We start from the raw sequence: 26,446 nt of genomic DNA, 5'->3' as shown, positions 1-26,446 counted from the left end.
CATGCTCTGAAAACCAACTGAAGCGAGGGAGAGGTACCGCCCTTTTATTTCAGTAGGTTTCCTGTCCTGACTGGGCGGATCCCCTCTCTCATGTGTGCTGTAATGGGCTCCGGAAAAACCGGCTACCAGTAAGTAACCGTGGTGTTTTTGCCCAATTTCTTAACAAAAAAAAAAAAAACTAGGCTACGCAACCTTTTGATATGTCCAAGGGACCTATATACAAATCAACAGTTCTTTTACATAATGTCAGTATTGGGGTTTCCTTCGTATGAAGACGGAGTATTAGACCACGTTCACACATTCAGTATTTGGTCATTATTTGTAAGCCAAAACCAAGAGTGGGTGAAAAATACAGAATTGGTTTCTCATGTACTTTTCCTGACCAAATACTGAATGTGTGAATGTGACCTCAATGTCCGGGTTAGATGGTAGCTCAATGTATGTGACGGCATTGACTAGAAATTTAAAATGGCACCATCAGTCATTTATTCAATAGGGATAAGCATTACTCTGTCTGCATTTCATGATGTTACTCCCATTGAGTCCATTGACATTTCTACACTGGCTACAAGAACTGTCATTGTGACAATAGAGCTAGGGCATCACTATACAGTCAACTATTGGAACGTACATGAGTTCGTAGAAAATCCTTGCCAAATATGAGGATCCTTTAAAAAGGATCTGTCTATGATTTCACAATACAAACACCTGTATTTTTAATGGAGGTCTGTCAGTACAAAACAACAGTTCAAACAAAGCATAGGTGCTCGGTGCCCCCTTGGTATGGACCAGCACTTCAGGTAACTTTACCACCTACTTGTTTTCCATCTATCTCCACCCTCCTTCCCTTCCATTGACCATTCTGGCTTCACAAGAGCCAAAGAAAGATCAAGATGACAAAGCAAATAGGTGGGAAGGTGCACTGCCAAATGCCAAATGTGCACCAAGCGCCTGTGCTTGGTGCGAACAGTTGTTTTGTGCTGACAGGAATACCCCTGTAAATGGAATCTATCTTGTTAGGATCACTGGGTGGTCTTGACTTTGGAACCTCAACCAATCTTTAGAATGAAAGGATCAGTGCTGCTTTAGCACTTCATTTCCTTCCCAGCTTTTCCATACAGACACTCAACTGTGCAGGGAATTGCCCCCCATTCACTGGATTGTAGCAGTAGTAGGTGTCCTAATCTCTCTGATTGTGCCTGTGAAGAGGAAAAAATACACCAAGAATAGGCACTAAAAGGAATGTTTTTTTTTGCTTGTTTTGTTTTTACCCTTCTGTCACAAAAAATTTGATAAACTGCAAAGTGAAATATAGTAATGTACCCTTCTTCAGGCTAAGAGTAGGATATGTATGGAATGTCCTCCTTGGATGTTAAAAGCTACAGTCACTTGGCTGTTTAGGGATCCTGAGAGTGTGATAATTTAGTATTTGTAACAGAAGCTGCACTGTTGATTTAGAATCATCCAGTAGCTACAGGGGTAATATGGTTATGACAGGGAGTGGTTAGCTGAGCAGTCTGGATAGAAGGGAAAGTTTTTATTGTGTCCAGGACATCCAAGAGTAAGGTGTGTGCTAGAGTCTTCTTTTCGGTGATAATTCTAAGCCGTATGTGTGGAGAAAACCAGGCACTGCTCATCACCTGCCCAATACAATCCCAACAGTAAAACATGGTGGTAGCAGAATCATGCTATGGGGACAGCTGCAGGGATAGCACAACTGGTTGTCATTGAAGGAAACCTGAATGTGGCCAAGTACAGAGATATCATGGATGAAGTGCTCTTGACCTTACACTTGGCCGAATGTTCACCTTCCAACAAGACAGTGACCCTAAGCACACAGCTAAAAAAAACAAAGGAGTGGCTTCAGAACAACTCTGTGCCCATTGTTGACTGGCCCAGCCAGAGCCCTGATCTAAACCCAACTGAGCATCTCTGGAGAGACCTGAAAATGGCTGTCCACCAACGTTCACCATCCAACCTGACAGAACTTGAGAGGATCTGCAAGGAAGAATGGCAGAGGATCCCAAATTCCAGGTATGAAAAACTTGTTGCATCATTCCCAGAAAACTCATGGCTGTACTAGCTCAAAAGGTGCTTCTACTCAATACTGAGCAAAGGGTCTGAATACTTATCACCATGTGATATTTCGGTTTTTCATTTTTAACAAATTTGCAAAAATTTCTACATTTCTGCTTTTTGTTCTGTCAAGATGGGGTGGAGTGTGCATTAATGAGAAAAAAAATGAACTTTTTTGAATTTACCAAATAGCTGCAATGAAACAAAGCGATAGAGAATTATCAATAATATATAAAGTTTATCTTGGACATATGGTGGCATCATCTAACCAGGTGGTGTGTAATAAGATTTCCCACTCTTGAATGGCATGTGTTGGGCAGCCATTTTGCACTTGCATTTACTATAGACTACTTCCTCAAAATAAGTTTCTCAATACTTAGTGATACATGATGACATCACATATAAAAAACAAATGAGAGACAGTTAGTGGTTAGCACTCTGTGTGCCGTTATAAAGAGGTTTCCCTGTTCTCCTCTTCAATTTTTACAATTCCCTTCATAGAATGGTATGAAACTGTCAATCAAGAGCCGAGTCCCAGTCCTTTCCACTCCAGGCCTTGCAGATACATTTGCAGACTGCCAAGCCATAAGGATCCACAGGAGGAGACGTTACAGGAGGCAAGACTACGACTACATCCACCCTGGACATACGCTACCGGGGTTGGCCTAGGTTTGGACAACTGGTTGGGAGGGGGGCGGTTTCAGGCTTGTGTTAATAGACTACATCAGAGAGAGACTTGTGATCTAGCAGGAAAAGCCGGTGACCCCCGCCATGGCCAGAGTTCCAGAGAGAGCGAGAACACCTATGTGGTAAATCCAGTGAATGGGTGGGTGTAACACCCTTGGGCAGAGAACTTCAGTATTGCATAGTAAAGAACTTCCGATAATAATCTTCTCATAGCAGTATCTGGTTTATTGTTTGATTTATCTTGTAACTATTACCAACTGTCTAGAATTGCTTTAAGTTACTGTTGTATTTAAACAAAGTTTATTTCGTTTTCTTACTGGTCCCGCCTTGTTTTCTGTGTGTTTGCATTCGGTCACCTGCATTACAGCCGTACAAATGTTTTGTTTGGCTGACGGCTAGGTCTCCTTATTCACCTGAAGTGTTGAAATCCAAACACTTTCTTTCTTCTACTTTCTTGGGGAACTGCTTTCTATCTTCAGCTGATGCCACCAAAACTGATGGGTTCACCCAGACTGAATATAATTACTACTAGATGGTGGCCCGATTCTAACGCATCGGGTATTCTAGAATATGCATGTCCACGTAGTATATTGCTATAGGAAAAAAAATGGAGACACAAAGCGCAAAATAGGGTCTATCCTCTAGATAACTAAATATTTAGTCTTTGCCTGATGAAGAGACCTGTGTAGTCTCGAAAGCTTGCAATTTGTTACCATCTTTTCAGTTAGCCATTAAAAGGTATCAACCACTGAGGACTCTCAATTCTAAATATTTTTCTATCCACTGGCTAACACGGTACCAAGATATATTTCTTTACTAGATAATTAAGAGAGCTTTCTTAGAATTGCTCACCTGATTTTGTTGAATGAAAAGCATGTAGCGATTTTGGCTGCTGCAGATCCACAAGCCGATCAACGGCCGTATGACAATATAAACTGTGCAGGAGGTGTGGGTTAAATCCGCGCTGCCTTAATGATGAAGTTCCAAGGATAATAAATTTAAAAGGTGGTTAATTCAAACCACCTTTTAAATTTATTATTCTTGGAACCTCATCATTAAGGCAGCGCGGATTTAACCCACACCTCCTGCACAGTTTATATTGTCACGTAGTATATTGCCCAGCCACGTAGTATATTGCCCAGCCACGTAGTATGTTGCCCAGCCACGTATGTCACAGGTTAAAAAAATAAAATAAACATATACTCACTTTACGAGGGCGACTTGTAGTTCGATCACATGACCGTGACGTCATGGCAGGTCCTTCACGCGCAGGCACACAGGACCTGTGATGACGTCACGATCACATGACAGTGACGTCATGGCAGGTCGTTCTCGCGCAGGACCTGTGATGACATCGTGGTCATATGACCGTGACATCATGGCAGGTCCTTCTCGTGCAGGGCCTGTGATGACGTCACGGTCACATGACCGTGACGTCATGGCAGGTCCTTCTCCCATACCACCGGAACCTGCCGCTTGCATGGAGCGGTTACCGGAGCATAGCCAGGAGTGGGAAAGGCGGCGGATGTTGAGTATATAATAATTTTTTATTTTTTAAAATTATTTTTAACATTAGATATTTTTACTATTGACGCTGCATAGGCCGCATCAATAGTAAAAACTTGGTCACACAGGGTTAATAGCGGCAGTAATGGAGTGAGTTGCCCGCGGCATAACGCGGTCCGTTACAGCTGGCATTAACCCTGTGTGAGCGGTGACTGCGGGGAGTGTGGAGCGGGCACCGGGCGCTGACTGCAGGGGAGGGACTAATCGGACTGTGGCCGTCACTGATTGGTCGCGGCAGCCATGACAGGCCGCTGGCAAGACCAATCAGCGACTTGGATTCCATGACAGACAAAGGCCGTGACCAATGAATATCCATGACAGACAGAAGGACAGACAGACGGAAGTGACCCTTAGACAATTATATAGTAGATGGCCAAATTTTATGGGGTAGTCCCATGTCTTACATGCACTGGCTATGCCATAAATGTATGGTAGATGAGGGTCCCACCAGGTGACATTTATGGCATATCCATCTATGCAAATCAAAAAGGTGGGATGGTGCACCGAATTGCTAGCCGTAAAAAGGATGCATTGAGCATTTAAGTATTGTTTTTGCTGAAAATGGCTCATTCTGTCACTTACAAGGTGGCTGGAAATTGGAAGTACAAATATGGTAGAGAAAACATTGTGGTAGTGTACTCCAGAGCCCAAATTTTGTTTTTCCCCCTTTTTTAAATTTTCTGACTGTTTTTGTTATAAGACACATCGGGCATGTAGTAAGACATCGGGGGAGATTTCCAAACATGTGGCCGCACAGGTTTTTTTTTTTATTGTGTATATGCATGTTAGTGGGTTGGCTGACATTTATCTGTTCTGAAAAGAACATGTGCTCCCTTCCCCCCAGGCTGAAGATCTGGTCAAGACATCTCTGTGAAGATAATTAACTCAATCCAAAACAGATCCTTCACTGCTATATATGCAGGGCCAGGAAATGCCTAAAGACCTCACAGGATATAGACTGGGAAGGAAAGGCTGAACGAGTTTCATTAAATCCTCCAAAAGAGAACATGAGGCCAATGTTCTTTGTTGTTTTCTGTTCATATTTACAACATTACTTGTAAATCTGCCATGAATTGTGCGCTGCAGTGTAAGCATTGGTAACCTGCAGTCATTTCACGGCTTCTCGGCCTTTTTACAGTTCAGCACTGACTTTACATCGAGTGGCTGTGTTGTAAAACTGAATCTTCACCGTAAAAATAACTATTCGTCTACTCATGACCCTAACAGTTTAGATGCAATATTAGGTGATCTGGACATCACCAATGGGTCGATCTCTACACAAGACCTCTCTCTGTGCCACCACAAAGATGGACTATGTGAGAGTAGCTCCTGCTAGGGTAAACCCAACCTGTCATCTGAATGGCCTCCATCAATGCCGCATCGATTCCCTTGAAGCTGTTGTTATAGTGTATGGTGGTAGTCGTAGGCGAGCTGTTGCTCCATGTTGCCCTGGCACGTTACAGGAAGAATTTATCCCTGGTCACGTGCTATCGCGTGTAGGGTGCGTTACACTCATTTGTAGGCCGCATGCCTCAACTGTCTCCAAACCCTCCATTCCATGAGCCGCCGAACATGAATCGGGACTCCCAGTTCATATGAAGATGCACAGAAGTTTACTCGACGTTCAAGTTCATCAGGTAATAGCACACAGTCTTGAGCACAACACCCCTCATTTCCTGTTTCCACAGTACAGTATATTTTCAGATCTGAACGATCCCCGCTTTAACAGCTCCTATTAGCCCCAGGGATTCCCAGTCAAGTTCCTCAGTAAACCTGAGCTCCGTTCCCTCTCCCACATGCAGTTCCACATCTGTCTTCCTCTGTACGAAGGAGTTAAGGTGCTTTCCATAGCACATGTATCGAGTCTTGAGCTCCGGACATTGCAGGAATGTCCGCAAAGAATTTTATAGGCCTTGTACCGCCCAGAACAATGTGTACTTACTTTGTTTGTCCACCCAACTGCACCTTGAACTTGACCTGGTCACTTTCAGTAACTAACTCTAAATACACTCTTCAAACAGGAAGCAGTGCCATTTTTTTTTTACTGACGCGTGTCCTTTCCACTATGGGCTAGTCCCAAGCATTAACTGTATCTATCCCTAATGTGATCAACTTAAAACAGTTACTATCTTATGTCCTCCTGTCCTGTACATTACCTTTTAGACTACCATATCACAACACAAGGCAATTTATATTCTATCACATAACCGCACAGTACATTCCAAAAACCGCAGGACATAGTTTATAGTTCACATAATGAATCGCCCACCAGGGCAATGGGGATACTCGGCACAGGGTCCAGTCGCTCTTAAAGGGGATGTCATGGTGACTGAAACCCGGTCCGTGGCCCTGGGACTCACTGTAAAAGGGAATGGTATTTAAAGGGAATTGTGCTAAAGTCTGTCATGATGCCACCTGTGGGTTTTGGTCAGTGGTGGACCGACGCTGCTTTAAGGGGTCCTCTGGGGGATGTTGTTGCAGCAATGATGGTGAAGCTTCCCACAGGTGAAGCGAGGTCCCCAGGGCTCCCAAGGTGTATGGCGATAATGTATGCCAGTCAATGAGTAAAGGACACAGCGTTGCAGTCTTTATCTGGTTTACTGAAGATGTAACAGGCCTCAGTCCAGGGTACTGGCAACAGGTATATTAGGTGTCCAGGCAGGACGGAAGCAAGTGAAATCCCCTTAGCAAGTCAGGTTGGGAGCCTTCCACTTTGTGCTCGCTATAAGTCCCTTGCTGCCTGAAGTGTCCTAACAAGATCCTGGTTCTTTCCCCCTGTCCTGTGACAGATTCCTGCATGGTAGGCAGCTTGAGTCGTTCCTTCTGGGGCCTCTGCATGGTGACTCCAGGCTCCAGAATGCTGCAGTACTACAGGCTTAATTTGGTCAATACACGTGTAGTTCTGTGCCCTCCGGTTCTGCTATTTGGCTTGCAGCTCCCCACAGTCTCGGGCTCCCGGTACCCAGTCTCTGCGCTCTGGCTCTTCGGAGGCTCACTCGCAGCCTCCTTGAGCCCTAAATCTCTCCTCTGCTCCTTTCCCTTCACTGTCTGCTCCAGACTGTCTGACTCCTCCTCCAGACCAGGATCGTTATTCAGTGAAGCTGCCCCTGAAACCGGGTTTTGAGCTCCCCCTCCCGGCCTGGATTCAGAAGGTGTTGTGTGCAATATTACCTGCCAAAGAGATCCCTGTTGTTTCCAAGCATAGCACTACTCTCCCTCAGAGGAAGGCAGCACTACTGTGGTACCTGAACTCCTTGGGTGCCACAATAACACAACACAATACTTGTAAAAGACATATGACTTTATTCACATTACTCGATTTTGTGTCTTGAGAGGCGGGAACACAACAGTACAGTCCACACCTTTTACAATGGAGCAGGAGATGATGAACAGGCTGATTTAGAGTTATATAGTCTTTACTTACTGACTGGCAGCTATCTCTGTATGCGCTCATAGTTATAACTGAATCACAGACGTCTGGGACAGTCAGCACAAACTTGAATATACTGTACAAATCATGAGTTATTCTGAATTATTTTTCCTGAAACCTACATGTATATTGTAGGAAGATGGATCAGAACAGTAGTCTCTCTTGTGTGTCTGGGCCGGAAATGTCGGGACTGTCACCATTGTTGCCGGGGAAGCACTTTCTGACCAGAGGGGACCTGACTGCTGGGGGTGGGTGTGATATAAAAGAGGCTGCGCGTGCAAAATCAGGGCTTTTGGCAGGTACCCAGCGTGAGCTACAGGAGAAGTTTGACTCCCTCTCTGCTGACCGACGCCAACTAACAGGCCTGCTTTGCAGGGTGCCCTCCCCCGCGCATAGACTGTTCATCACCAGAGACTAACTCCTGGTTAATCCCCGACCATAACATCACTTACTGTTCGGTGCATCGGACATCTGTTGATTCTCTTTGCAACGCTGATCCGGTGTCGCACGCTGTTCACAGCGGTGAGACTGTGGCCTCCACTCCGAGACTTTGTACTTCTTTTCCTGTGCAGCAGACCTTTCCCCGTTCTGCACCTTGTTCCAGGATCACAGGACCACGTGTAAGAAGATCAGGATACTTTGCTGCTGTACAGAGACAGTGTTTCACTTTTCTCTAGGATCGGCTCAGAAACGTCACGCGCCACCTATGGCGCCATCGTGGGATTTTCCAGCCACCATCATTCAGAAACCAGAGACTGATGAGTTAACCCGTTATTTCACCTGTTGCAATTACTTTATTGATATATGTATGTATACACCCCCGGTCTCCTTGCTTGGAGTACACTGTTGAGACATTTACGTATATAAAATCTGTTAGCTCTTGCTCTGCCTCCTGCTCATCACTGCATCCCGCGTTCCTGCTAGTACCTTACAGTATCAATCTTCTCAGTCTCTGCTGTCCTGATACCTGCAGCTCACAGATCAGACTGTTATTTTTAATGTCACAAGTTCCCTTAAGGAAGGCTAAATACTTCATGCTCTGAATACATGATATGGATGGCGTTATCTTGGAGAAACCCAGAGTATTTACCCTATATGAGACCTACACACTAAATACCAAAAGAACCCACCATCTGATGTGTATCAGGTCTTTCTGCCTCACCTATAGATGATGACTGGAGGAGAAGGATTGGGCAGTTGGTGTTTGATCACATGATCTTTGTGTATTTATCAGGAGAGATAAGCCACTGCCAGAATGGTCTGTCAGCACCTTTCTCCACTCTTCCTTTTGAAGACCCATGGATGCTTTGCCAAACAATGCGCTTTTATTTATGCGGGAGTTTGTCTGCTGAATCAACGTTCGGCCCACAGCCATCTCCTGTGTATGGCCAGCTTTACAGTTCATTGGAGTTGGTTCTTTACTTAAAGGGTACAGTCAGCCCGCTGTATAAATTGGAGGGAGATCGAAACGCAGTGCATGAACAGGCCAGTGCCTTTCCTGACCCAACGATAACAGCTACATATAAGAACATGAAGCTGTCAAGCTCAAGTCGTGAGAGCCGCCAGCCAGTCCTTGCACTGCGTTCCGATTTATACAGCTGTCTCACTGCGCCCTACACTTATCCATGGAAGCAGTAGGGAATGGGAATACCAGACACCCGTGAGAATGTCTGCATAAACGGCAAACTCTATCAGGATGTAATATTCAACCTCAGTACGGTGATAAAAGGTATCGGAGCTACCACAATGTTTGGGTATTGCACCAGTCTAAAAAGTTTAAACAGAAGTTTAAACAGAAACCATCACTTGCCGTAAATATGCATTTTTTTTTTACCTGGTGTATATGCCACTGAACTCCTTAATCTCCTTAAGTACCTCCTTGGTACTTTTCTTTAATTCCTGTACCTCTCCAAATACTGAATGTGTGAATGTGGCCTTATTGAGGACAAACACCCAGCTGGCAAAAACATGTGTGAGCATCATCAGGCCTATTAAACAGATTGTTCCACTATATACATTGTAGGAGAGCAGAAGGTAAAGTCCTCGATGTGGGATGCGTGTGATCGAGGTGGCTAGCCTTGGTGATGTAAGTCCTGGAGGTGAAGGCTCCAGCAATAGTGTAGGTTGGTTGGGTTAAATCCTAGAACTACAGGGCTTGATTAAATCCACCTGGATAGCTATGACTAAAATCAGGCAATGTGTTCACTGTTGTCAGTCAGCTGAGGGAAGCTCAGCAATTTTGGTAGTATTGGAGCTGGAGAGAGACAAGTCAAAACTTCTCTGAAAAGAGACTGTGCAGGCCATGTGCAACAAACTGCAAGTATCACTGGTTATGGCCGATGGCTGTTTTGCACGTCCGAATGGAGACTAGCTCAGCCATGTCTGAGTATCCATGGTTTGTATTGTTTAGTTAGCACCTGGACACGGCTATTGATTTTATGTTTTTGGTATTGTGCACCTAGTGGAAATAAGCACTATTCCATTTTGAGATAAGAACCCTGTGGATTCATGTTCCAAGCGGCTACCCGAGAGCGTGAATCCCTACAGCATTTTCACAAAGATAATAAAACATTAAAATCCTACAAAAATGGCCTTAAGAATGGCACTTCCTAACCTTCAAGAAAATCCTACAATCAATGGAAGCCAATGCCAAATATTCAAAGAAATAAATACAACTTCTACTATATAATTGTCTAAAGGTCACTTCCGTCTTTTTGTCTGTCCTTCTGTCTGTCACGGATATTCGCTGGTCGCGGCCTCTGTCTGTCATGGAATCCAAGTCGCTGATTTGTCGTGGCAAAACGCCCATGACCATTGCCATAACCAATCAGCGACAGGCGCAGTCTGGCGGCAACATGACCGCTCCTTCCTCCCCCGCAGTCAGTGCCCGCTCCGTACTCCCCTCCAGTCAGCGCTCACACAGGGTGAATGGCAGCGCTAATGGACCGCGTTATGCCGTGGTGTAACGCACTTCATTAGCGCTGCTATTAACCCTGTGTGACCAACTCTTTTACTATTGACGCTGCCTATGCAGCCTCAATAGTAAAAATATCTAATGTTAAAAATAATTAAAAAAAACAGAAAAATCATCATACACTCACATTCCGGCGCCTTTCCCGCTCCTCGCGACGCTCTGGTGACCACTCCATGCAAGCGGCAGGTTCCGCTGGCAAGGATGGTATGCGACAAGGACCTGCCATGACTTCACGGTCATGTGACCGCGACGTCATCACAGGTCCTGCGCCCATACCAACCCTGGGACCGGAAGCTGCCGCGTGCACCACACGCAGGGCCAGAACTTCAATGGAGGGTGAGTATATGTTTATTTTTTATTTTAAGTCTGTATATTACATGGCTCTGTCCTGTATACTCCGTGACTGTGCAATATACTACATGGCTGGGCAATATACTACATGGCTGGGCAATATACTACGTGGCTGGGCAATATACTACGTGGATATGCATATTCTAGAATACCCAATGCATTGGAATCGGGTCACCATCTAGTTATTCAATAATCTCATTAAAAGAATATAAATAGAGATACAAATGCAAACATTCTACCGCCATATACAGGTCTGTATTAACATGAAAAGTATATACTCAAGGTCTAATAAAGTTACAGATTAAATATATATGAGGTTTGCAAGTCACACCAAGGTTAGAATACCAAATGATCCAAAAAAAAAGTATCTCCTACCAGTAAGATATACAACCTCTGCCTCTTATAACAGAAAGCCGCAAAAAGTGCCTAGTGCATGTACAGCCATTTGTGGATAGCCTAAAAAAGTGTTATGCTGAATAAATATCATTGCATAGTGCAAATAAATTTTTGCACCCCTGGCTTATAACACAGTACATATAAAATAGAATTATTATTATTTATTGTTATAGCGCCATTTATTCCATGGCGCTTTACATGTAAGGAGGGGTATACATAATAAAAACAAGTACAATAATCTTAAACAATACAAGTCATAACTGGTACAGGAGGAGTGAGGACCCTGCCCGCGAAGGCTCACAATCTACAAGGGATGGGTGAGAATACAGTAGGTGAGGATAGAATGCAGCAAGATTAACGAATAACATGATATATAGCAAAGGATGAATTAGATCTATAGTTAAAGCCCCATAGCAAAAGTGCTAGAGTGTAAGGAGTGAGGAGAATACATATGAATCAATACATGACCTGTATTAGCGGTGCCTGTGCCCCAACGCGCGTTTCGCGTTAGCTTCTTCCTGGGGGATAACGCGAAACGCGCGTTGGGGCACAGGCACTGCTGATACAGGTCATGTATTGATGATGCTACAGTATATATCATGTTATTCGTTAATCTTGCTGCATTCTATTTTATATGAACTGTTATAAGCCAGGGGTGCCAAAATTTATTTGCACTATGCAATGATATTTATTCAGCGCTAAGCACTTTTTTTAGGCTATCCACAAATGGCTGTATATGCTACGTGGCTAGGCAATATACTACGTGGCTCTGTGCTGTATACTACGTCACTGGGCAATATACTACGTGACTGGGCAATATACTACGTGACTGGGCAATATACTACGTGACTGGGCAATATACTATGTGACTGGGCAATATGCTACGTGGCTCTGTGCTGTATACTATGTCACTGGGCAATATACTATGTGGCTCTGTGCTGTATACTACGTGACTGGGCAATATACTACGTGACTGGGCAATATACTACGTGACTGGGCAATATACTACGTGACTGGGCAATATACTACGTGGCTCTGTGCTGTATACTATGTCACTGGGCAATATACTACGTGGCTGGGCAATATACTATGTGGACATGCATATTCTAGAATACCCGATGCATTAGAATCGGGCCACCATCTAGTTCTGTTATAAGAGGCAGAGGTTGTATATCTTACTGGTAGGGATATACGTTGTTTTTTGGATCATTTGGTATTCTAACCTTGGTGTGACTTGCAAACCTCATATATATTTAATCTGTAACTTTTATTAGACCTTGAGTACATACTTTTTATGTTGATTCAGACCTGTATATGGCAGTACAATGTTTGCATTTGTATCTCTATTTGTATTCTTTTAATGAGATAATAAAACATTGATGGCAAAAATTAATGTACGTCTGACAGCAGAGACACACCATTTCTAGGAGCAGAAGCTTTGTGATCCCTTCAAAATATCCGCATGGTTGGCCACCTTTCATTATAGTGAATGCGAGATTCAGTACCTGCTGACCACAGTGGTTTCAGCCATTGAATTGATGAAGAATTACCTCCTCTCCTCTGTAAATGGGCACTACAATTGCATCCCTTTTAGAAAGTGATGACTTTGCAAAGTAATCTGGTTGCAAAAAACACTTTCAGGGGGAGCATATGTTATAACTTTTCATAAAGTCTCTTTCTGGAGGATCTCTCCATGCTTTAAGCTTTTATCTTGGTTTCCTGTGAAGTCCAGTTGTATCGATGATGAAATAGCTCACTCCATACAGTGTAAATCATGCATTCCTACCATAATGGTGTATATAGTCGTAGGATCAGTGACACCGAATCAATCTGCCTCTGAACCTGTGCTAAAGAGACTGGTTCATGGCCTTCAGTATCCAAAAGGATCCTTGTGGTATTTTAATCCTTCAGGAATGCTGAGGTAAATATGCCACAACTATGGGATTCCTAATCGGACCATTAGGAACTGGAAGAGTAAATGCAGAAATGAATGGTATAACAGCTGGTTTCTCAAGCCTTGTCCAACGCCAACATATGGGGAAATGCACATTTGCCATGTATAGCGCTCAGGCCACTTCACATCCTACTTGGAGTTGTGTTGAGTTGCAATGGTCTAATTGCTTTCCTATAAATAAAATTTAACCAATGGTATGTAATATAGGATAAGATGGCAAATAAATGAAATCGCCAGTGACAACTGCAAACTTGAAAATTGTGAGACCTAATCAATGTCCCCAGTCTAAAGAACATAAAGATGCAGAGGGGGTGCAATTTATTAATATAGTCCTAAATTTAGTCAGCCTAAGACTAGATGAGACCAACAGAAATTGTGCAGAGTGATAACTTAAGTCCATCTTGCTGGGCATGTTCGACACTAGGGTTGAGCGAAACGGATCGTTCATTTTTAAAAGTCGCCGACTTTTGGCAAAGTCGGGTTTCATGAAACCCGACCCCTGTGTGGGGTCGGCCATGCGGTACGCAACTTTCGCGCCAAAGTCGCGTTTCAATGACGCTAAAAGCGCCATTTCTCAGCCAATGAAGGTGAACGCAGAGTGTGGGCAGCGTGATGACATAGGTCCTGGTCCCCACCATCTTAGAGAAGGGCATTGCAGTGATTGGCTTGCTGTCTGCGGCGTCACAGGGGCTATAAAGAGGCGTTCCCGCCGACCGCCATTTTACTGCTGCTGATCTGAGCCTAGGGAGAGGTTGCTGCCGCTTTGTCAGAAGCAGGGATAGCGTTAGGCAGGGTCCATTAACCACCAAACCGCTTGTGCTGTAGCGATTTCCACTGTCCAACACCACCTTTTGTTTGCAGGGACAGTGGAAGCTACTTTTTTTTTTTTCCTCAGCGCTGTAGCTCATTGGGCTGCCCTAGAAGGCTCCCTGATAGCTGCATTGCTGTGTGTACGCCGCTGTGCAAACCAACTGCTTTTTTCAAAGCACAAATCCTGTTGTTCCTTCCTTTCTGCACAGCTATCTTGTTTGTTTGTCCACACTTTTTATTTAATTTGTGCATCAGTCCACTCCTTATTGCTGTCTACCATACCTGGCTGAGATTACTGCAGGGAGATAGTAATTGTAGGACAGTCCCTGTTTTTTTTTTTTTTTTTTTTTTTATCTCCCTAAAAAAAATAAGTTGTGGGAGATTAAGATTGGCATTTCTGCTAGAGTGCCATCCCTGTGTGTGCCATCTCTCTCACATAGTGGGCCATAGAAAGCCTTTTTATTTTTCTGTTTTTTTTTGTGGGGTTTATAAATTCTCCCTGAAAAAAAAAAACAGTGGGAGATTAATATTGGCCTTTGGGCTTGTGTGCCAGTCCTGAGTGTGCCATCTCTCTCTTAAATAGTGGGCCATAGAAAGCTTATTAATTTTTTTTTTTTTTTTGGTTTCTAAATTCTCCCTGAAAAAATAAAAAAAAAATCAGTGGGAGATTAATATTGCCCTTTCTGCTTGTGTGCCACTCCTGACTCCTGGGTGTGCCATCTCTCTCTCTCAAATAGTGGGCCATAGAAAGCCTTTTTTTTTTTTTTTTATTTGGTTTCTAAATTCTCCCTGAAAAAATAAAAAAAAAAATAAGTGGGAGATCAATATTGACATTTGTGCTTGAGTGACAGTCCTGCGTGGCATCTCTCTCATTTGGTGCCACCGAAAACAGAGTGTAACATTGTGCCTTATTTTCCTTGCGGTCTCACCCACCTGTAAAGGGATATCTAAATCATACTGAAGTTATAGCTCACCGTGTAAGTTGTTTTACAGCAACAAATACCGTTACTTTGGTTAAGTTTTTCAAACAATGAGGAAGTCTGGTGGAAGAGGTCGTGGCCGTGGGCGTTCATTGTCAGCTGGTAATGATGGTAGTGGTAGTGGAGCATCAGGTGGTCGTGGGAAAAAACCTAAGTCTGGAGCTGTGGAGCCAGGTTCGTCGTCTGGCTACAGAAGGCCTCGAACGCTCCCTTTTCTGGGAGTAGGAAAACCGCTTTTAAAGCCGTAGCAGCAAGAGCAAGTTTTGGCTTACCTTGCAGACTCAGCCTCTAGCTCTTTTGCCTCCTCTTTTGAAACTGGTAAATGTAAAAGCAGCGCGTCGTTAGTGGATGTTCACGGTCAGGGACAAGTCGCTTCCTTGTCCTCTTCAGCAAAAACAACAACAGAGAAGGATGCAGCAGGCGACACAACTGGTTACTCCATGGAGCTCTTTACACATACCGTCCCTGGCTTAGAAAGTGAAGCAGTTAACAGTCCATGCCCATTACAAGTTGAATCTGACAAGGAGTGCACTGATGCACAGCCACAGCCAGACTACTATGCTGGTCCTTTGACTCAGACCACAACATTGCCCTCGCAGGGTACTGATCCAGAATCAGACCCTGATGAGACTATGTTGCCCGGTCACGACCGCTCTACCACCGACTTACACGGTGACACAGACGAAGTTGCACACGAGCCAGAAGAGGAGGTTATAGATGACCCAGTTGTTGACCCCGATTGGCAGCAATTGGGGGAACAGGGTGCAGGCGGCAGTAGTTCTGAAGCGGAGGAGGAGGGGCCGCAGCAGGCATCAACATCGCAACAGGTTCCATCTGCCGGGCCCGTAGATGGGACAAAACGCGTGGCAAAGCCAAAAACTGTTGGAGGACAGCGTGGCCATCCGGTTAAAGCTCAGTTTGCAATGTCTGAAAAGGGATCCGAGGCTCGAATGAGTGCAGTCTGGCATTTTTTTAAACAACATCCAATTGATCAGCGCAAAGTCATCTGTCAAAAATGTTCAACTACGTTAAGCAGAGGGCAGAATCTGAAAAGTCTCAATACAAGTTGCATGCATAGACATTTAACCACCATGCATTTGCAAGCCTGGACTAACTACCAAACGTCCCTTAAGGTTGTAGCACCCTCGGCCAATGAAGCTAGTCAGCAACGCTACATCCCTGCCGTCACTGTAAGGCCACCATTTTCCGCACCACCTGCAGTATCTGTGCAGGTTTCTTTGCCAGGCCAAAGCAGTCAGGGTCAGGGAATCACCAGTTTCGTAGTAGGAAACACTGCATCTAGGGCACAGGCGGAAACAATACCGTCTCCAACCGTCTCTCAGTCTGCCATGTCCACCGGCACACCCGCTAGTTCCACGATCTCCAGCTCTCCAGTCCAGCTCACCCTACATGAGACTCTGGTTAGAAAAAGGAAGTACTTATCCTCGCATCCGCGTACACAGGGTTTGAACGCCCACATAGCTACACTAATCTCGTTAGAGATGATGCCCTACCGGTTAGTTAAAAGCGAAGCTTTCAAAGCCCTGACGGCCTACGCTGAACTACGCTACGAGCTACCCAGTCGACACTTCTTTTCGAGAAAAGCCATACCAGCCCTCCACCAGCATGTTAAAGAGCGCATCGTCCATGCACTCAGGCAATCTGTGAGTACAAAGGTGCACCTGACAACAGATGCATGGACCAGTAGGCATGGCCAGGGACGTTACGTGTCCATCACGGCACACTGGGTGAATGTGGTGGATGCAGGGTCCACAGGGGACAGCAATTTCGTGACAGTTCTGCCTAGCCCACGGTCTAGGAAACAGTTGGCTGTAGGTGTTCGCACCCCCTCCTCCTCCTCCTCCTCTTCGTCCTTCTGCAGAAGCGAGAGCTCGTCCACAGACCGCAGTCTCCAAACCACTCCATCCGCAGTTGGCACTGTTGCACACCAGTTGTCCCATTATGGGGCAGCTACTGGAAAGCGTCAGCAGGCTGTATTGGCTATGAAGTGTTTGGGCGACAACAGACACACCGTGGAAGTTCTGTCCGAGTTCTTGCAGAGAGAAACGCAGTCGTGGCTGGGCACAGTAGATCTTGAGGCAGGCAAGGTAGTGAGTGATAACGGAAGGAATTTCATGGCTGCCATCTCCCTTTCCCAACTGAAACACATTCCTTGCCTGGCTCACACCTTAAACCTGGTGGTGCAGTGCTTCCTGAAAAGTTATCCGGGGTTTTCCGACCTGCTCCTCAAAGTGCGCGGACTTTGCTCACATATCCGCCGTTCGCCCGTACACTCCAGCCGTATGCAGACCTATCAGCGGTCTTTGAACCTTCCCCAGCATCGCCTAATCATAGACGTTGCAACAAGGTGGAACTCAACACTGCACATGCTTCAGAGACTGTGCGAACAGAGGCGGGCTGTTATGTTTTTGTGGGAGGATACACATACACGGGCATGCAGTAGGATGGCAGACATGGAGTTGTCAGGTGTGCAGTGGTCGAAGATACAAGACATGTGTCAAGTCCTTCAGTGTTTTGAGGAATGCACACGGCTGGTTAGTGCAGACAACGCCATAATAAGCATGAGCATCCCCCTAATGCGTCTGCTGATGCAAAGTTTGACGCACATAAAGGAGCAGGCATCTGCAGCCGAGGAAGAGGAAAGCCTTGACGACAGTCAGCCATTGTCTGGTCAGGGCAGTGTACAGGACGAGGTAGCGGGCGAACAGGAGGAGGAGGATGATGGGGATGAGTATTTTTTTAATGAGGAAGCTTCTCCGGGGCCACTGGAAATTGGTGGCGTGGCAAGGCCGGGTTCTGGGTTTCTGAGGGACACAAGTGACGTAGATTTGCCTGAAACTGCCCCTCAACCAAGCACAACCGCAGATTTGACAACTGGAACTTTGGCACACATGGGGGATTATGCCTTACGTATCCTCAAAAGGGACACACGCATTACGAAAATGATGAACGATAACGATTACTGGTTGGCCTGCCTCCTTGATCCTCGCTATAAAGGCAAATTGCAAAATATTATGCCACATGACAACTTGGAACTAATATTAGCAACCAAACAATCAACTATTGTTGACCGTTTGCTTCAGGCATTCCCAGCACACAGCGTCGGTGATCGTTCTCACATGAGCTGCAGGGGGCAGCAGACCAGAGGTGTTAGAGGTGCACAAATCAGAAGTGGCGTTGGACAGAGGGGTTTTCTGACCAGGTTGTGGAGTGATTTTGCTATGACCGCAGACAGGACAGGTACTGCTGCATCAATTCAAAGTGACAGGAAACAACATTTGTCCAGTATGGTTACTAACTATTTTTCATCCCTCATCGATGTTCTCCCTCAACCGTCATTCCCATTTGATTACTGGGCATCAAAATTAGACACCTGGCCAGAATTGGCAGAATATGCATTGCAGGAGCTTGCTTGCCCGGCAGCTAGAGTCCTATCAGAAAGAGTATTCAGTGCTGCAGGTTCAATATTAACTGAAAAAAGGACTCGTCTGGCCACCCAAAATGTTGATGATCTAACCTTCATTAAAATGAACCGCAACGGGATTTTGAATTCTTTTGCCCCACCTTGCCCGGCCGACACCTAGCTTTCCTATGAAAAGGTATTGCCTGTGGACTACTCTGAATGACTTTACCAATCTCGTAATTTGCAGCAGCTGATTGTCCAGCATACGACATGTTTACATCTCCCTAAATGGCCAAACTCCCCACACGGGGCCGTGGTATCGCCACTTGGCGCAAGCACCCGTGAGAGTGCTGTTTGTCTGAAGAGGTGGGTGTGCCCGCTTTTGGTCTACGGCACTGCCACTGGGTCCCTCATAGTACAATAAAGTGTCTCTGGCGGTGGTGGTGCGCACCCAACGTCAGACACACTGTTGTAACATGAGGGGCCCTGGGCATGTACCGCCGGCCACAAGAGAGTTCCCCCACCCCCAGCTCAAACATTGCTCTACCACTTGCACAATTATCTCTCACAGTTCCACCTATGTTTAGTCTATGCGCTGACATCCGTAAATTCGTGCCACTGACAATACCATTGTGTTGACATGTATGATGGTACTTAACATAGTCAGGGGCAGTGTCCTATATTTACCCAAGTAAATACTTTGTGCCAAATTACTAGGTCTGAAACTACGCAGAGGAGCCCACCCCTGTACCTAATGATTGCACCCTTTTGGTTTTTCTTTTTGTTGTAATGCGAGACATTAACATGTATTTATTTTTTGGGACTACTAACTGGCAGACACTCATTACAATCGGCCGCCGCTGACAACACCAATGGTGCCCACTGCCTGTGTACCCCTGCAAGAGAATTCAAAGTGCCTACAGCCCTAATTTATTATGTTAGGCCTTCGAAGCCTGTCTGCGGTCCCTTCTTCCACTAGTCCTCCACTGACCTGTCTACTGCTGCCCGTGTTCCCCTGGAACCAATGTTAAAGTGCCTACAGCCTAATTTTATTATGTTAGGTGTTATGAAAGGTAATTCAGTACCACAATGGACATAGAGGTCCGCGCACATATAGTGACCTGGCAATAACCCAAACAACAAGAACGAGCTCTGAGACGTACGAGCTCTGAGACGTGGGAACTCTGTTGACCGCAATCCCTAATCCTCTCCAACCACACTAAAGGCAGCCGTGGATTGCGCCTAACGCTCCCTATGCAACTCGACACGGCCTGAGAAACTAGCTAGCCTGAAGATAGAAAATAAGCCTACCTTGCCTCAGAGAAATACCCCAAAGGAAAAGGCAGCCCCCACATATAATGACTGTGAGTTAAGATGAAAAGACAAACGTAGAGATGAAATAGATTTAGCAAAGTGAGGCCCAACTTTCTGAACAGAGCGAGGATAGGAAAGGTAACTTTGCGGTCAACACAAAACCCTACAAACACCACGCAAAGGGGGCAAAAAGACCCTCCGTACCCAACTAACGGCACGGAGGTACACCCTCTGCGTCCCAGAGCTTCCAGCAAGCAGGAAAAAACAAATAGACAAGCTGGACAGAAAACACAGCAATCAAAATAGCAAAAGTGGAACTTAGCTATGCAGAGCAGCAGGCCACAGGAAAGATCCAGGAAGAAACAGGTCCAATACTGGAACATTGACTGGAGGCCAGGATAAAAGCACTAGGTGGAGTTAAATAGAGCAGCACCTAACGACTTCACCACATCACCTGAGGAAGGAAACTCAGAAGCCGCAGTACCACTTTACTCCACCAACGGAAGCTCACAGAGAGAATCAGCCGAAGTACCACTTGTGACCACAGGAGGGAGCTCTGCCACAGAATTCACAACAGTACCCCCCCTTGAGGAGGGGTCACCGAACCCTCACCAGAGCTCCCAGGACGACCAGGATGAGCCATATGAAAGGCACGAACAAGATCGGGAGCATGGACATCAGAGGCAAAGACCCAGGAATTATCTTCCTGAGCATAACCCTTCCACTTAACCAGATACTGGAGTTTCCGCCTTGAAACACGAGAATCCAAAATCTTCTCCACAATATACTCCAACTCCCCCTCCACCAAAACCGGGGCAGGAGGATCAACAGATGGAACCATAGGTACCACGTATCTCCGCAACAACGACCTATGGAATACGTTATGTATGGAAAAAGAATCTGGAAGGGTCAGACGAAAAGACACAGGATTAAGAACCTCAGAAATCCTATACGGACCAATAAAACGAGGTTTAAACTTAGGAGAGGAAACCTTCATAGGAATATGACGAGAAGATAACCAAACCAAGTCCCCAACCCGTAGTCGGGGACCCACACAGCGTCTGCGATTAGCGAAACGTTGAGCCTTCTCCTGGGACAAAGTCAAATTGTCCACCACATGAGTCCAAATCTGCTGCAACCTGTCCACCACAGTATCCACACCAGGACAGTCCGAAGACTCAACCTGCCCTGAAGAGAAACGAGGATGGAACCCAGAGTTGCAGAAAAACGGTGAAACCAAGGTAGCCGAGCTGGCCCGATTATTAAGGGCGAACTCAGCCAAAGGCAAAAAGGACACCCAGTCATCCTGATCAGCAGAAACAAAGCATCTCAGATATGTTTCCAAGGTCTGATTGGTTCGTTCGGTCTGGCCATTAGTCTGAGGATGGAAAGCCGAGGAAAAAGACAAGTCAATGCCCATCCTACCACAAAAGGCTCGCCAAAACCTCGAAACAAACTGGGAACCTCTGTAAGAAACGATATTCTCTGGAATGCCATGTAAACGAACCACATGCTGGAAAAACAATGGCACCAAATCAGAGGAGGAAGGCAATTTAGACAAGGGTACCAAATGGACCATCTTAGAGAAGCGATCACAGACCACCCAAATGACTGACATCTTTTGAGAGACGGGAAGATCTGAAATAAAATCCATAGAGATATGTGTCCAAGGCCTCTTCGGGACCGGCAAGGGCAAAAGCAACCCACTGGCACGAGAACAGCAGGGCTTAGCCCAAGCACAAATCCCACAGGACTGCACAAAAGAACGCACATCCCGCGACAGAGATGGCCACCAAAAGGATCTAGCCACTAACTCTCTGGTACCAAAGATTCCAGGATGACCAGCCAACACCGAACAATGAACCTCAGAGATAACTTTATTGGTCCACCTATCAGGGACAAACAGTTTCTCCGCTGGGCAACGATCAGGTTAATTAGCCTGAAATTTCTGCAGCACCCGCCGCAAATCAGGTGAGATGGCAGACACAATTACTCCCTCTTTGAGGATACCCGCCGGCTCAGATACACCCGGAGAGTCGGGCACAAAACTCCTAGACAGAGCATCCGCCTTCACATTTTTAGAGCCCGGAAGGTATGAAATCACAAAGTCAAAACGGGCAAAAAACAACGACCAACGAGCTTGTCTAGGATTCAACTGCTTGGCGGACTCGAGATAAGTCAAGTTCTTATGATCAGTCAAGACCACCACGCGATGCTTAGCTCCTTCAAGCCAATGACGCCACTCCTCGAATGCCCACTTCATGGCCAGCAACTCTCGATTGCCCACATCATAATTTCGCTCAGCAGGCGAAAACTTCCTGGAAAAGAAGGCGCATGGTTTCATCACCGAGCAATCAGAACCTCTCTGCGACAAAACAGCCCCTGCTCCAATTTCAGAAGCATCAACCTCGACCTGGAACGGAAGCGAAACATCTGGTTGACACAACACAGGGGCAGAAGAAAAACGACGCTTCAACTCTTGAAAAGCTTCCACAGCAGCAGAAGACCAATTGACCACATCAGCACCTTTCTTGGTCAAATCGGTCAATGGTTTAGCAATACTAGAAAAATTGCAGATGAAGCGACGATAAAAATTAGCAAAGCCCAGGAACTTTTGCAGACTTTTCAGAGATGTCGGCTGAGTCCAATTATGGATGGCTTGGACCTTAACAGGGTCCATCTCGATAGTAGAAGGGGAAAAGATGAACCCCAAAAATGAAACCTTCTGAACACCAAAGAGACACTTTGATCCCTTCACAAACAAAGAATTAGCACGCAGGACCTGAAACACCGTTCTGACCTGCTTCACATGAGACTCCCAATCATCCGAGAAGATCAAAATGTCATCCAAGTACACAATCAGGAATTTATCCAGGTACTCTCGGAAGATGTCGTGCATAAAGGACTGAAACACTGATGGAGCATTGGCAAGTCCGAATGGCATTACTAGATACTCAAAATGGCCCTCGGGCGTATTAAATGCAGTTTTCCACTCATTGCCTCGCTTAATACGCACAAGATTATACGCACCACGAAGATCTATCTTGGTGAACCAACTAGCCCCCTTAATCCGAGCAAACAAATCAGATAACAATGGCAAGGGGTACTGAAATTTAACCGTGATCTTATTTAGAAGGCGGTAATCTATACAAGGTCTCAGTGAACCATCCTTCTTGGCTACAAAAATGAACCCTGCTCCTAATGGCGACGATGACGGGCGAATATGCCCCTTCTCCAAAGACTCCTTCACATAACTCCGCATAGCGGCGTGCTCAGGCACAGATAAATTAAGCAGTCGACCTTTTGGGAATTTACTACCAGGAATCAAATCGATAGCACAATCACAATCCCTATGCGGAGGTAGGGTATCGGACTTGGGCTCATCAAATAAATCCCGGTAATCAGACAAGAACTCAGGAACCTCAGAAGGGATGGATGACGAAATAGTCAGAAATGGGACATCACCATGTACCCCCTGACAACCCCAGCTGGACACAGACATGGATTTCCAATCTAATACTGGATTATGGACTTGTAGGCATGGCAACCCCAACACGACCACATCATGCAGATTATGCAACACCAGAAAGCGAATAACCTCCCGATGTGCAGGAGCCATGCACATGGTCAGCTGGGTCCAGTACTGAGGCTTATTCTTGACCAAAGGCATAGCATCAATTCCTCTCAATGGAATAGGACACTGCAAGGGCTCCAAGAAAAACCCACAACGCCTAGCATACTCCAAGTCCATCAAATTCAGTGCAGCGCCTGAGTCCACAAATGCCATGACAGAATATGATGACAAAGAGCATATCAAGGTAACAGACAGAAGAAATTTTGACTGTACAGTACCAATGGTGGCAGACCTAGCGAACCGCTTAGTGCGCTTAGGACAATCAGAGATGGCATGAGTGGAATCACCACAGTAGAAACCCAGCCCATTCAGACGTCTGTGTTCTTGCCGTTCAACTCTGGTCAAAGTCCTATCGCACTGCATAGGCTCAGGTTTAAGCTCATGTAATACCGCCAAATGGTGCACAGATTTACGCTCGCGCAAGCGTCGACCGATCTGAATGGCCAAAGACATAGACTCATTCAGACCAGCAGGCATAGGAAATCCCACCATGACATCCTTAAGGGCTTCAGAGAGACCTTTTCTGAAAATAGCTGCGAGCGCACCTTCATTCCACTGAGTGAGTACGGACCACTTTCTAAATTTCTGACAATATACCTCTATTTCATCCTGACCCTGACACAGAGCCAGCAAATTCTTCTCTGCCTGATCCACAGAATTAGGCTCATCGTACAGCAATCCGAGCGCCAGGAAAAACGCATCGATATTACTTAATGCAGGATCTCCTGACGCAAGAGAAAATGCCCAGTCCTGAGGGTCGCCACGCAAAAAAGAAATAACGATCCTAACTTGTTGAACTGGGTCACCAGAGGAACGAGGTTTCAAAGCCAGAAATAGTTTACAATTATTTTTGAAACTCAGAAATTTAGTTCTATCTCCAAAAAACAAATCAGGAATAGGAATTCTCGGTTCTAACATAGAATTCTGAACCACAAAGTCTTGAATACTTTGTACTCTTGCCGTGAGCTGATCCACACATGAAGACAGACCTTTAATGTCCATTGCTACACCTGTGTCCTGAACCACCCAAATGTCTAGGGGAAAAAAAGGCAAAACACAGTGCAAAGAAAAAAAAATGGTCTCAGAACTTCTTTTTTCCCTCTATTGAGAATCATTAGCACTTTGGGCCTCCAGTACTGTTATGAAAGGTAATTCAGTACCACAATGGACATAGAGGTCCGCGCACATATAGTGACCTGGCAATAACCCAAACAACAAGAACGAGCTCTGAGACGTGGGAACTCTGTTGACCGCAATCCCTAATCCTCTCCAACCACACTAGAGGCAGCCGTGGATTGCGCCTAACGCTCCCTATGCAACTCGGCACGGCCTGAGAAACTAGCTAGCCTGAAGATAGAAAATAAGCCTACCTTGCCTCAGAGAAATACCCCAAAGGAAAAGGCAGCCCCCACATATAATGACTGTGAGTTAAGATGAAAAGACAAACGTAGAGATGAAATAGATTTAGCAAAGTGAGGCCGAACTTTCTGAACAGAGCGAGGATAGGAAAGGTAACTTTGCGGTCAACACAAAACCCTACAAACACCATGCAAAGGGGGCAAAAAGACCCTCCGTACCCAACTAACGGCACGGAGGTACACCCTCTGTGTCCCAGAGCTTCCAGCAAGCAGGAAAAAACAAATAGACAAGCTGGACAGAAAAAACAGCAATCAAAATAACAAAAGTGGAACTTAGCTATGCAGAGCAGCAGGCCACAGGAAAGATCCAGGAGGAAACAGGTCCAATACTGGAACATTGACTGGAGGCCAGGATAAAAGTACTAGGTGGAGTTAAATAGAGCAGCACCTAAAGACTTCACCACATCACCTGAGGAAGGAAACTCAGAAGCCGCAGTACCACTTTCCTCCACCAACGGAAGCTCACAGAGAGAATCAGCCGAAGTACCACTTGTGACCACAGGAGGGAGCTCTGCCACAGAATTCACAACAGTTAGGCCTTCGAAGCCTGTCTGCGGTCCCTCCTTCCACTAGGCCTCCACTGACCTGTCTACTGCTGCCCTTGTACCCCTGGAACCAATGTTAAAGTGCCTACAGCCCTAATTTATTATGTTAGGCCTTCGAAGCCTGTCTGCGGTCCCTCCTTCCACTAGTACTCCACTAACCTGTCTACTGCTGCCCGTGTTCCCCTGGAACCAATTTTAAAGTGCCTACAGCCCAATTTTATTATCTTAGGCCTTTGAACCCTGTCTGCGGTCCCTCCTTCCACTAGGTCTCCACTGACCTGTCTACTGCTGCCCGTGGACCCCTGGAATCTATTTTTAATTGCATAGAGCATCCTTTTTTTAATAGTAGGCGTACAAAGTCTGTCTGCGGTCCACTATTGAAATTGTCCTCCACTGACTAGAGCAATGCTGCCTGTGTACCCCTGTAACCTTTTTTAAAGTGCAGTGAGCCACATTTTTGGTTTAAGGCCTACTACCTGTGTCTGTCTGCGCCACTCAATACAGCTGTCCTCCTTTGAAAAAAGCAGAGCGTCAATAGTCTTGTTTTCAGCCTCTAGGAATTTGAAAACTGCATTGGGGCTACTACTTTGGTAGGGCCTACTAACGGGTCTGCCGCTCCAAGGTGTGCCCCAGGTTTCCTCTCCATTTCTTGGGTCTTCCGACTCTCGTTTAGTAGTTGTTGAAAACGACACTGCATTAGGCCTACAAATTGGGTATGGGGTGAAGAGACGGTATGTTCCACTCCAAGGTGTTCCCCAGGTTTCCTCTCCATTGCTTCGGTCTTCCGACTCTCGTTTAGTGGTTGTTGAAAACTACACTGCATTAGGCCTATAAATTGGGTATGGGATGTAGAGACAGTGTGTTACACTCCAAGGTGTTCCCCAGGT

General features: G+C 45.7%; 1 protein-coding gene across 3 annotated transcripts in view; it reads left to right on the top strand.

Annotated features, from left to right (window-relative positions):
- LPAR4 (lysophosphatidic acid receptor 4) overlaps window positions 1-26,446 on the top strand; it is a 99,972-nt gene that overhangs the window by 52,754 nt on the left and 20,772 nt on the right. The gene's annotated exons all lie outside the window — the stretch shown is intronic.

The sequence above is a fragment of the Ranitomeya imitator genome, chromosome 2 (assembly GCF_032444005.1).
Source record: "Ranitomeya imitator isolate aRanImi1 chromosome 2, aRanImi1.pri, whole genome shotgun sequence".
In the NCBI taxonomy this organism is placed as follows: domain Eukaryota; kingdom Metazoa; phylum Chordata; class Amphibia; order Anura; family Dendrobatidae; genus Ranitomeya; species Ranitomeya imitator.
This window is presented reverse-complemented; position numbering and strand designations above follow the sequence as displayed.